The sequence below is a fragment of the Diceros bicornis genome, chromosome 12, assembly GCF_020826845.1.
Source record: "Diceros bicornis minor isolate mBicDic1 chromosome 12, mDicBic1.mat.cur, whole genome shotgun sequence".
NCBI lineage: Eukaryota > Metazoa > Chordata > Mammalia > Perissodactyla > Rhinocerotidae > Diceros > Diceros bicornis.
The window spans coordinates 19,875,961-19,889,744 of record NC_080751.1 but is presented as its reverse complement, the minus strand read 5'-3'; positions in this window follow the sequence as shown (position 1 = coordinate 19,889,744).

Sequence of the window (13,784 nt, the reverse complement as noted above, 5' to 3'; positions counted from 1 at the left end):
CAACACGGGACCGTGAAGCCTGAGAGAGGGAAAATAAATAAGATGAGCCCTATGATTTTCCAGCTTACTGTGTGAGACCATTTCCAGGCCGTGGAGCAGGAGGGAGAACTGAAACAGAACCTAGCGATCTCACTGAATTGAGGAGCAGAGATCAGAATCAGCGGAGACTGGCTAGAATTTGCAGGGCAGAATATCAGTGAGGAGGGGATCGGAGAGAGAAAGTGAGAGTGCCCTGGGTATCTGCAGAGCAGGCCCCTAGATTCCTTGGCTGACTACTGATCTGTGCATGGGTGGGGTGAAATTCCATGAGACCAGGAAAGAACCACCAGAAAGCAGTAGGTTGAATAATTCCTAGAGCTCACACAGGGCTGGGAATAGTTCATTTCTACCAGCCATAGAAGAAAGACCTTTGATATTTGCAGCTTGTTGGTTGGACTTTACCTTGACTTGGGGGAAACAGGCTGTTAATGGGCTAAAGTCATAGAAAACATATGTAGATGAATGTTGTCCAACATAGACACCCTGATACAGAAACCACACCATGATAAGCAGTTAGCAGGAACAGTCTCCTATTACATCACATGATAATTTTGAGTAGTATAAAGACAGGCAATGCTGTTACCCCATCTTTTAAGGTTATTTCTTAATGATTTTTAACAATTCTTGGATCATCCGTAAGCTTCTCCTCATCTGTCCCATTTGCTATGTAGGGAATTGAAAAAATGTATTTTTCTCTGCTTCAATATATATATATATATTTAGTTATGAAATGGGAGTTGTTTGTTGTTATCTAACTATGATCAGAAAGCTTAGTACAAACTCCTTAAAACCCAAGTTATTTTTTATCCACATCCCTCTCTCCAAAACCTATTGATTGATATTCAGCAACTTGATAGGGCAGATCAATTTGATTAATTACTTTCAGCTATATTATTTTCCAACCTCTCTGTTCTGGTGGGATCAGTAGGATTTTATGCTGCTTAATATCTGCGTATCTACTGCATACCACTCCCAGCTTCTGCTTCTGCCTTTTTTTTTTTTTTTTTTTTTTTTGGTGTGGCATCTCCATGTCCCTCAGAGCACCTAGAATACTAGACTTCTGGACGCCGATAATGGAGATATCCCAGTAATGTTTGCTGGATAGTTTTCTAGTTCAAATTCATTATTGTCTGTGATATACAACCTAGTTAATCATTTATAGACTTACATATATGATAGAGCAGACCAACAACTATTTTCCAAGAAAAATCTTTGTGCTAGCTTTAAAAAAATCCTCTAACCATCAAATGCAGAAGTGGTGTCTTCATCTATTAAGGTGCAAATTACTTGTGCATTTGACCAGAGGTAGCCTGTGCAAACAGAAGCAGTATTATCTTTCTACACAATGGTAGCATGCAGTGTCACCATTGTGCACTTTGCTCTTTTTTACTTAATATATTCATTCATCCATTAATTTATACTTTAAATATTGTTTGTAGAGTTCTTGGTATGTGCCAGGACCTGTTCTATGTGCTGGGGAGGAAACCTGCCTTTGGGTGCTTTGTGCTGCCACCAGCAGTAGTCCCAGGTCCGGACTGGCCATCCAGCTAGTAGGACTCAGTGGGACTGAGTCTAGCACTAAATTTACTCTGTAGATGGAAGCAGGTCAGGGAAAACATCACGCAAAGCATCTTTGGTCTCATCAGTGACCCAGCAACTCCACGCAGGGAGCGCAAACATAGCCAAGAGGTCAAGGTATGTGTGGTTCATCTTGAAGCAGAGAACGTACTGCCCTAGTTCCCACCTGTCTCTTTATATGATTCCAGTTATGGAGCCCCAAGGCTTGGGTGCCAATTCACTGCTCTCCCAGGAAACAAGACAGATAACCAACTCGTGATATGTAACAGTCCTTTGTGCAAGGAAGTGGTGCTATGAGAAGGCAAACCCAGGATCATCTCCCGGAGTAGGCCTGCTGCTCGCCCTTTACTCACACGTACACGATTGAGGGGGAGACAGACAAAACAAACAAGTACATCATAAGGACAGCAGTGGTATATTATGATGACCAGTAAATGAGAAAGAAATAGAAGATGATGGAAGGTGCTGCTTTATACCTTAGTGAGGGGAGTTCTTGTATATTTGTCATTTGCACACAGCTAAGTATAGCCATAGGACTTTTGCTCAGAAGTAGATTTGCTGGGTCAAAGAATATATGCTTTTTGTAATTTTGATAAATATCGGCATATATCCTGTAGAGTTTGCCCTACTTTACACTCCCACCAGCCTCGTGCCTGTTTCCCTATACCTCCATCAACACAGGGTGCAATCTGACTTTGAATCTGAGCCATGTGATATGTAAAGAATAGCACCTCATTGTTCCTTTGTGATTCGTTTTATTATGAGTGGGTCACACATTTCTTCATAAGTTTAAGAATCACTTGAACTACCTTTTCTGTGAACTGTCAGCTCATGTCTTTTACCCATTTTCTATTGTCTTTATCTTATTTCTTTGTATGAATTCTTAGTACATCAAGGAAATAAGTTTTTTTTGTCTGGGATATGTAATAAAAAATTTTTTTTCAATTTGACATTTGTCTTTGTGCTTTGTGGTGTTTTTCTCATAGACAATTTTTTACTTTTATGTCATCTGTCAATCTCTTATGGCATCCCCATTCTGGGATTATAAAAATAATTTTATCTCATGGTAGAACTTTCCTGATATCATTTTTAATATTTACATTTTTGTTCCATCTAGCATTTATTTTGGTATAAGGTGTGAGATGTGGAATCTAAATTTGTCTGTTTTTTTTCCATATGGCTATCCATTACACCTTCAAGATTTATTGAATAACCCACTTGATAGTATTTCAAAGCATATATATCTGCTCTTAATTGGCCACCTTGAATATGCACACTTTAGGCCTTTGCCAAAGAAGATAATCTCAAACTTTTTGTGGCTCAACTTTTATCTTAAGCACTGTAATGCAAGATGATTTACATGGAGGATCGTTTGAAGGATATTCATCTGAGATTTTGTATTTGAAAGAGTAACACAAACCTTAGATGCATTGACATCTGTCCTTCCCACAAAGAGGTGAATTATTTCTCTTTTGTTATTGTTCTTAATATCCTAGAAACTAGGTGCTTGAAGAAGATCAAACTATCCAAAAACAAACAAACCAAATGTCAGTGAATCCTGTTCATTTCATAGAATTACACAATCTAGAGGTTGGAAAGGAATTTAGATGTTAGCTGGTCCAGTTTCCCTTCCCAGAACTATTTGGTAAATATTTAAATAAACCCAAATTTTAACTTTTCTCCATGTAAGTGAGACTAAGATGTCTTTTAAAGAAATGGGAAGTCTGTTCGAGTCAGAATGAAATACATACATATTATTTCTAAACTTTAAAGAGTCAAAATATTTTCAGAACCAAATCATGCTATGATATTTCATTTGGTTTCAATTCCATTGGGAAACAGTTTCCTCCACCTTTCATGGCAGGTCAGCTGCTGGAGGGCGTGTGATCTTGCTGCGATCCTGGTACCCCACCCCGCTCTGGTACCCACTGTGTCCTGCGCAGTCAGGCGGTGATCAGCAATGACTGCCGTTGCCACAGAGAAGACGTTGTGCTGACCCAGGAATAAGAGCTCTGAGCTGATGATGTCAGTAACTTTTAAAATAGCTTATTTAAAAATCTCTTCAGTGACCTCATCTACACTTAATGCCACTTAGCTCATATCTGGACGTGGGCAGGAAATGTAAGAAGGAAGGGTGACAAATGGAACTCCAAGCAGCTGTATCTTTAGAAGCCCATTTTAGGAAAGAACTTGTCTGAACAAGTTGAAGATTGAAGATACCCTTGGTATCCAGTGACCGTGATGCAGATATAGATCCTGCAACTCTGGGGAAAATCTAGCCTCACACAACAGCCTCACACGGTATTTCTCAAGCTCTGCGCATGCCTTTTATGATGGGAGCTCTGGCCCCCATCCTTGTCCCCCATGTATTTTGGAGATTCTGCAGGAGATGACTTACGGACCCCGCCCTATCCGTTGCCCTGGGTTTCCCCTAGGGGCCCTCGGTGCGATTCTCTCTGGCAGCATGTGATGCCTGCTGAGGTCTGCTGCACCCAGGTTGTGGATGCCTGATGCCAAGGATGCTGATGCCTGCACTGAGAACACGTCCCCCCCACTTGCAGAGCCCAGGTGCGGGGGCTGCTGCCAGCAGAAGTGCAGAAGTGTAGCCCCCTGAAAAGCTGTGCTTTGTCTTCTGGAGACTTTGATGTGCTGAAGCTACACAAAAGCAGGGGGCACTTTGGCATTCATTAATGCCATTCATCTCTTAATTGGACACCAAAGCTATCCTCTAAAATCTCCAGCACTCTCTACCTGTTACTACTGAAATGTTTATGGACCATTATTAAACATGCTTTCATTAAAAATTTGACAATTTATTCCACAGCAGCTAGATAATCACAAGACTTGGCATCTTTTTAGCTTAATAACGGTTCCAAGTGTGCTGTGTGAAAATTAGCACATTAAGTCTCCAACTGGTTCGTGTCCTGTTTTTCCCACTTATTTCTATTGAATGACGTTATTTTATTCTATATGTGCTTTATAATTCATTTAACCAAACTTTTGTTTGGTTCTAAAATAAAATCTAAAATAAATATTCAGCGTTTTCCCCTTAACTTCTCATTATTATAAACCATGCTGCAAAGTATATCCTCCTGGCTATTTTTTTTCCCCCCACAACTATAATTATTTCCCTAGGGGGAAAATTCTTGATCGCTGAGTCACAGGGGTTGTGTTTTGTGAGGGTTTTGATACACACTCTCTAGTTGCCCTCTCAAACAGTGGACCTGAGTTACACTCCTGCCGTGCTCTTGACAACTCTGGGTAAATCATTACAATGAATGCTTATTGGATTGGAACAAAATTACTGTACAAAATTACAATGCACATTGTAACAAGTTCAAATGATATAGAAGTGATTAAAGTGGAAGGTGAAAACCTTACTCCTTACAACCCCTCCCCACGTCCTGAAACATTTGGTACAATGTGAACAGTTTTGTATGTATCCTCCAGACACTCTTCCCTGCATAGGCAGATGGAAGGAGGCAGTTCTGAGACTTTGGCATCTAGCTGCCCTTGTTACTGCCCAACATGGGGCCTTGTGCTCGCTGCAAGACATGCCAATAGTCAAGAGGCAAGGTGGTAGGAGAAAAAGGACTTTGTTTTTACAGCTTGCTAGCAAGAGGGAAGATGGCTAACTCATGTCCAAAAGAACCATCTTAAGGGGGCATGAAACCTTACAGCAGTTATATAGGCCATTGGGTTATTGGGGAGGGGGTTAGGAATGTTGACCTTCTGGTGTTACAGACTGGGAGCGCCACACCAGATCTTTCAGTTTTCACTGATGATGGCTATCAGCAAAGATTCTCTGTTTGGGGGTCATCACATTCCTAAGGAACTCAAAAAAACAAACTTACCACCTTATCACAGCTGGGAGGTAAATGCACAAGCAGGGGTCATAAAATCTCCAGAGCAGTTAGATCTCCTGGAGGGTGCAGACCCAGTTGGGTTAGTTTGTCAGAGGTTATTCAAAGTTACAACAGGATTTTCCTTTTCTACAATATGGCTTCCCTTATGTCAACCTTGTGTTGAGCCAGTATCACTCTGATATGATGAATATAACCTTGTTGAAATATAAAATCACTAGTTTTAATGGAAAACATTAATTCACTCTCTTTCATTTCCATATTTATTTCATTTGTTTCTGTACTGTTTGAAATGTTTACAAGTTTGTATTATTTTGGTAATCCAAAAAATCCACAAATGTATTTACAAATATGTTAGAATTGGGATAACCTTTAAGGGATGCCACCTGGTTCCCAAAACCACAAAAAGGAAATTTGTTATATTTATTGTAATGGATGCATATTACAGAGTACTGAGAAAACCGTTAGAAATTTAGTTGAGGATTTTTCTCTTGCTGTCTAGATTTGAGAACAAAGGATCATACTGGAGCCTATTTATTTAATCTGCAAAAAGCAGTTCTATCTTTCAGATTAGAGGTGGGCAAAATGGCCCACGAGCTAAATCGATCCTGCCACCTGTTTTCATATGGCCTGCAAATTAAGAATGTCTTTTACATTTTTAATAGTTGAAAAGTCAAAAAAATATTAACTTTTTGTGACACAAGAAAATGATATGAACAGAGTACCAAATTTTCATTGCTATGGCTTCAAATTCTACATTGCAACTAAACTTTAAGAACCTCTTCGAGTTTTGGTGTGGTTTGTAAGAAGAATATCCACAATCATCTAAAAAGGCTGTTAAAGTCTGCTCCCCTTTCCAACTATGTATCTGTGTGATGTCATATTTTCTTAATTTACTTCAACCACAACAACATATCCCAACAGTTCAAACACAGAAGCAGCTATGAGAATCCAGCTGGGTTTTATTAAGTATGACATTAAAGAGCTTTGAGAAAATGTAAAATAATGTCACTTGTCACTATTTTTTATTTTAGAGAACATAATATTTTTCATCACAATATGTTATTTGTGTTAACATGTAGTGATGTTATTACTGCTATTTTAAAATGAATTAGTGAATAATTTTTTAACTTCTCACTTTTTAATTTCTAATTGGTAAATGTCAATAAATAGAACCCACATAAACCAAAGCTCTTTCAGGTGTTCAATAATTTTTAAGAGTATAAAGATGTCCAGAGACCAAAATGTTTGAGAACTATTTCTCTACAAAGTAAACCTTCCATCTTCTACTAGAGTAGGAATGGGTCAGTCATTGGGCTGTGCTGGCTGGGAGAGAGTGGCGAGGCAAGTCTTTCAAAAACAGACTTTCAAATATGATTTTTGCCACAGCCCACACTCTGGGCCTTAGGAAATAGGCTTCCCATTGATGTCCCTGCCTGTAAATTATTAGGGTTATTTTGATTAATTTTTTGGTTGGTTTATATACTACATCAAGTCCTTTGATTTTTTTTTCCAAAGGGTATATGAGCATATAGTCTCCAAGTCCTTACACATGTGAACATGTCTTATTGAGTCTTTGAACATATATGATAGATTTGCTGTGAGTCTGGGACAATTTTTGTAGCTAGTGTTTTGATTCTTCAATTTGGTTTTCTGCAGCTCTCATCTGCTATTCTTTTGAACTATTGAACTTGTAACCACACACTAAACCAGACCTTGGAGTTTAGCCAGAAAGGAGCTAACGAGTGTTAAATACCTTTGCATTCTGAGTGAAGTCTGGACTAGGGGTTGGCACACCTTTTCTGTAAGAGGCAAGATGGAAAATATTTCAGGCTTTGTGGGTCATATGACCTTTGTCACAACTGCTCAACTCTGCTTTTGTAGTGTGAAAGTGGCCATAGATAATATGGGGACAAATGAGCGGCTGTGTTCCAACAAAACTTTATTTATGCACTGAAATTTGAATTTCACGTAGTTTTCATGTGCTGCAAAATATTTTTCTTCTTCTGTTTTTTTAACCATTTAAAACTTGAAAAAACATTCTCAGCTGTTGGGCCCTGCTAAAAACAAGTGGCGCGGGGAATGTGACCTGTGGGCTGTAGTTTGCTCACCCCTGTGCTAGACTATTCATGTAGCACTCGCAGAAGTTACCACAGGTTCTACTAACATCAGCCAATCACCCAGCTCCTGCTTGTGTGTTGAGATCGGAAAGTTGGGGAGAGGATTTGTTTGGAGTGTGGTCAGTGTGCTATACTCCCCACCCCCATGTATCTCCCCATTTGGAAGAGGAGGACATGCTCCCCTTATCTGAGACCAAGTGAGAGAGGCTTCAGGGGGATTTTCAGAGTGCTCCAAATCTGAAAGGTTTAAGGAAGGGAGGCCATGGGTGGAGTTGCCCCTACTAGGAGGCAGAGACGAAAGTCTCACTGCCTGGAGGCCTAAGAGCTTAGATTCGGGGGCCAGATGCAGACCTCTTGAGGGGAAACCTGCGTGGGGTTGGCTTAAAAAGGATCCTGGGGGACCAACAGGAGGGATGAAGGGACCCCTCATGGAGATCTTGTCTGGTGGAACTTGCTCCCGAGGCTGAGGGGAGAGTGATAAGAAACATCCAGAATGGAGACGTTGTCCACATCAAGGGAGTTGTCGTCATCTGTCTCCTATGGCAGAACCGGGATGAATATTTTAGGAGAGAAGAGCCAGCCGTGCTGCATCTGCCATGCAGGGGCGCCAATGCTAGTCGGTGGCTGTGCCAGCCCGGCAAGACCTAGTCCAGGGCTGACCCAAATGGACTATGGCCCTGGGACAACTAGACGAGTACGCCTGCTCATGATGAGTCCACCTGAAAGGAGTCTGCACTGTAGGGCATCTTCCACGGTCCCTTACGTTATCACGAAAAGCGGAATTTTTCAAATTAAGTTTTAATGATGTACAAAAATGAGGAGTTAAGGCACAGTGCCGGATAGACTCTCCCCTCCTGCTAAGCACAGGAGCTAAGGCAGCTGTTCCAGATGTTCTCCACCCAAGGACAGGTCTGATGAGGTGTATTCACCTCAGGGTCTCCCTTAGACCCTGAAGAGATCAGAAAATCCAATTTAGCAAACGGTTGAAGGAGCCAGGACAGGGTGAAGAAACCAATCGTAACATTCCCCCTTCACTTCATGTTTCAAATTGGGGGTGAGGAAACACTGTAAATTGAAAAAAATGTTTGGAGTGCTTTATATTACACTGGACCAGGGTTATGCGATCGTTAGACTGCTGTGGATTTTTTTTTTTTTTTTTTTTTTTTAAAGCTAAGAGTTCTTGGGAAATCTGTGGAACCTGCTCAAGATTTCCTCTAAGGGGCAGAGAAAGAACTGATTGTCAGAATGAAGAGGTCTGAGAAAAAAAATAGGTGCTTTATGATTGCATCTTACTGGGTCCAACTCCCTCATGAACTTGTTACATCTGGAACTATCAAACCTTTTCACCTCTGCTGATTTTTCTGTTTGCTTGTTGCCTGTAAAGAGAGGGATCTATGCATTTCAATGTTAAAGTTGAGATGAGTTCTGTCCCTGTTCATATCAGTCAAGCCCAAATAAAAGAAGTAGGGAAAATTTTAGATTCACTGTTATTTTGTTTTGAAAGACCAGAGGCCTAATTGTTTGGAATAGCAGCCAGGAGTCAGAAGTGGGGTGCTTCCCAAGGTTCTATTTTTGTTGCAGCTGGTAGTTTTCTGGAAGAATTCCCCAGGGTTGCAGCTAGCTTATAGAGCACCATTGTGAAAATTAGCAGAAGGCACCCCCTCCAAGCAGAGCAACCCCATGGCCACAATGCCTTATTGGAGGAGGGTACTATTGCACAAAAGAAAAAGGCACCCCTTCCCCAGGGTAGCCTCAACTTGTGTTGGAGCGCTGTGCTTAGGGACTTGTCAGACACAGCTTGGATCTCAGCATCCAATCGCCCCCATGGCTGGTCACCATTGTGCAGTAAGGAGACTGCACAAGTGGTTTGTAAACCTGCAGCTCCCCCTAGCCCACCTTTTCATTGGAACAATTGCCCTCCTCTGTAGACGGCGGTATCCTTGCCCCTGTCTCCTTTAAGTGGTCCACTCTCTGCGCAAGGAGTGAGCTGGCAGGCAATTAAGTGCCCAGCAGCACTGTTCCACGAACTTGGTTTGCTGTACTTCTCTGAATGTTCTAGCGGGACCAGTATTTTGAAAGTTTTTGTGTCCATCAACTTTCAGCAGTCCACACCTCCAACAGGCTAGTGTTCTCAGCTTGCGCATATTAGTGGGATTCTTGGGGAATCCATCCTCTTAGTTTTTGGTTGTTGTTGTAATACCTTTATTTAACAATATCTTTAAAAATCTGAAATTTGAGTGCTTTCCATCTTGAGACAACCAGAGAGTTATACACTGCATTAAAATCTTGAACTTAACAAAGACGCACACTTTTAAAGCAGTGTTCTATACCTCTGTAATCCTCAGCGGGAGAGGAAGAACTGACAAAACAAAGTTTCCATTGGAAAAACAGTTCTTACTGAATTTAAAGCCTTTCTAATCAAACAGAATGTGAACTTAACAATATGGAAATTATTGCATCAGAATCTCCATCTGTACATGATGAAAATTAATAAGATGAAGCTGAATAGGAAATTCTTTTTATTAAAATATCCTTTTTATTTCAGAATAGTTTTAGATTTACAGAAAATTTAGACAGTACTGAGAGTTGCCATATAGTCTACATCCAGTTTCCCCTGTTATTAACATTTACATTAGTATGGAATATTTGTCACTACTAATTAAGAAATACTGATACATTATTATTAACTAAAGTCCTTACTCTCTTTAGATTTACTTAGTTTTTCCCTAATGTCCTTTCTCTGTTCTGAGATCCCATCCAGGGTCCCACATTACGTTTAGTTGTCACGTCTACTTAGGGTCCTCTTAGCTGTGATAGTTTCTCAGACTTTCCTTGTTTTTGATGACCTTGACAGTTTTGAGGAGTCTTGGCCAAGTATTTTGTAGTATATATCCCTCAACTGAGGTTTGTCTAATGTTCTTCTATGATTGGATATCAAGGGTATATACTCACCATCTGACTTGTCACGGTTGCTGTTGACCTTGATCCCCTGGCTGAGACAGTGTCTGTCAGCTTTCTCCACCATAAAATGCCTCTTTTTTCCTCTTTCCATGCTATACTCTTTGAAAGGAAATCACCATGAGAAGCCCATAATTAAGGGGTGGGAATTGGTTCTCTATCTTTTTGAGGGTGGAGTATCTACATAAATTATTTGGAGTTTTTGGAATCTTGGAATAGATTTGCCTATTCTCTCTCATTTATTTATTTATTCAATCATTTATTTATCTATTTTATACTTTGAGCTATAATCCAATACTGCTTTATTTATTTTGTTGTTCAAATTGTTCCAGTGTTGGCCATGGGGATCTCTTTCAGTTGGCTCCTGTGTATCTTTGACATAATCCCTCATTGTGGTTTTACTTTTTGTTTTTTTAATCAAAATTTTTTTTAGCACTTCCTTAGTTTCTGGCACTACAACATGCTCCAGGCGTATCTTGTATATTTCCTGCTCCACTCTTACAATCATCTATTTCTCTAAGGAGCCCTAATTCCTTTTATTGGAGAATAGTAGATCAAGATCTGGGTATGAGGTGTGTCTTAGTCAGTTTAGGCTGCTATAACAAACTACCACAAATTGGGTGGCTGATAAATGACAGAAATTTATTTCTCACAGTTCTGGAGGCTAGAGGTCCAAGATAAGGGTGCCAGCATAGTTGGATTCTGGTGAAAGCCTTCTTCTAGGTTGCAGACTGTCATCTTCTCATTGTCTCCTCATGGCCAAAGAGCAGAGAGAGAAGGAAAGCAAGCTCTCTTGTGTGTGTCTTTTTATAAGGGCACTAATCCCATTCACGAGGGCTCCACCCTCATGATCTAATTACTCCCAGAGGCCCCACCTCCTAATACCATCATATTGGGGATTAGAATTTCAATATTTGAATTTCGGGGACATAAACATTCAGTTCATAACATTTTGCCTGTTGCTAATGGGGTGTTGTTGCTTCTAGGCCCTCTCAGCTGACAAAGCAAGGAAAGTCTTTCTTTGAAGCAAATGGGTATATGTATGTTCGTGTATATTTTATATTTCTTTTACTATTTCTACTTGAATTTTATGTCTGTGTGTCTGTTGGGCAGGAGTTGCTCAATATGTGGGCTTGGTTCCCCATTTTGAGCTGGAGGCCCGTTGGGCGCCAACTAGATATTCTCTAGTGGGTTTACATGAATTAGACAACTTAAGGCTTTCCTTTTGTTGGGAGATAATTAGCCAGGAATCTCTTGTGTTTCTCTCTAACTTGCAAGCAGAGGCATTATCTTTTCATGGATGTTTATATGGTGAACAACATCCTTAGAAGCTAGCGATAGTGTCTCTTTCCAGAACAAAGGACAGATTTGGTTACTGTCCAGTATAACAAGGATAATGTCTCCCTCTGAGGCAGAGTTCAGGCAGGTTTACTGGCAGCCCGTTATAAAAGATCCCGGTTCTCTAAACTCTGAGTTCCTCAGCTGTGATGCAAACCTCCTGCACAAGTAGCATCCATCTGGGCTGCTCCGCCTTGCCTCATAGCACTTGGGGGCAAGAAGAACCAAACAAACGTGAGGCTTATCCTGCTCACTGTGTTGTCAGCAACCAAGTCCTTTGTCTCATCATAAAGCCGGGAAGTCTTGTGTCTTCTGTCAACTTCCACGAAACTGTCGCAGGCTAACTTATTAGCTTGCAAGTTGCATAAACCTCAGACTCTTCATAGGTTTCGTTACCTTTGTCTTAATTTAGCTTTGGCACTAGCAGTATTCTGATATTTCTTAGCCAAATGTAAGGTCTTTTTTGAGTTGTCAATGCTAAAGAATAAATTTTTTAAAATTTAAATTTAAAAAATAAATTTAAAAAATGTTTGGAAATAAAATCATGACTCACATGTAACAAAATGAAAATTTAATTTAGCTCATGAATTATAGAGTGAACTAGCCAAATGTCTCCACTGGTTGAAAGAAGAAGTCAAAGACAAATTTATACGGAGTAAAGGAATGTTAAAATCGATTTACAAATGGACAAAAACTGGCTTTTTCCATGGGGGATGGGAGGGGTAGTGGAGTGGAGTCTATTGAACCTCCATCAGACAGAATTTATTTGCATGTCTATAGACAAGAATTGTTTACATTGCTATCAGTTATCCACATTTACAAAATTGGAAAATAATTCAAATACAAGGCAAAGCACAAACTCAATAGAATCAGATACCCTGGAGGAAAGGTGTGCTGTAAGTGATGCATAGTTTTCCACTGGAGACACTCAGTCATCTTTTTTGCTTAATCCAGTCTTAAATTTTCCTTCCACTAATAAAATGTACTATAAGAATGTTTCCAAGGTATTGATCCAATGTAGGAGAATTAAAGGGAGGACAGAAAGAGACTTTTTAAAGTAATCCTAGACACACATACATAAACTATTGGAAGAGATTCTAACTATCTGATGTGGGAACGGGACAGACAGAGCAAAAGAGCATTTGCTTAAACTCTTGTAGGAGAAGAGGGAAGTCCTAAACATGTCATTGTTTCAGACACTTCCCTCTGCTGACCGCTAGGTGCTGCTAAACAGGCATGCCGACCTGTCACAGGAGGAGGAGAAGCAGGCCTGGCAGCATCTAACCCACCCAGGATGACGTTCAGCTGATGCACACATTTGGGAAGCTCCTTGGCGGCAAGACATTTTTACCTAGTCCAGAGCCTGGCACATACCGCGTTCAATACACATTTCTTGAAATGAATTATTCACAACATAGACGGTGCTTTTACGCTGTAGGCATCGAAGAAATATGATACTTTGAAGTAAAGATTCTTTAAGACCGCTGGTCACGTTAGGACAAAGAGAAAACATTACACATTAAAAGTCACTTGATTAACTAAACAAAAGGAGATAAATTCAGCGATGAAATCAGACTTGGTAAATCTATGAACTGTTTTCCATTGCCTATAAAAATACAGACACAGCAAAATACTTGTTTAAATGCAGACGTGGCAAATCACCCTTTTATTTGTTTCTGTCTTGCTCAGGGTCATCAAATGTTACTTCTCCCACTCCCACTCTCTAAAACTTTCTAATAATTTCTGACTAATTTTGGTGCAATGAGAAACTGATGGCAAGCCATTTATAATTTTTTGTAATCTTACCTTAGCATAAAATGAAAAGCAAAAAATAGAGGGCAATGACTGCTGGTTAGAGACGCAGCTGGAAGGAAGGGGGAGAGTGAAT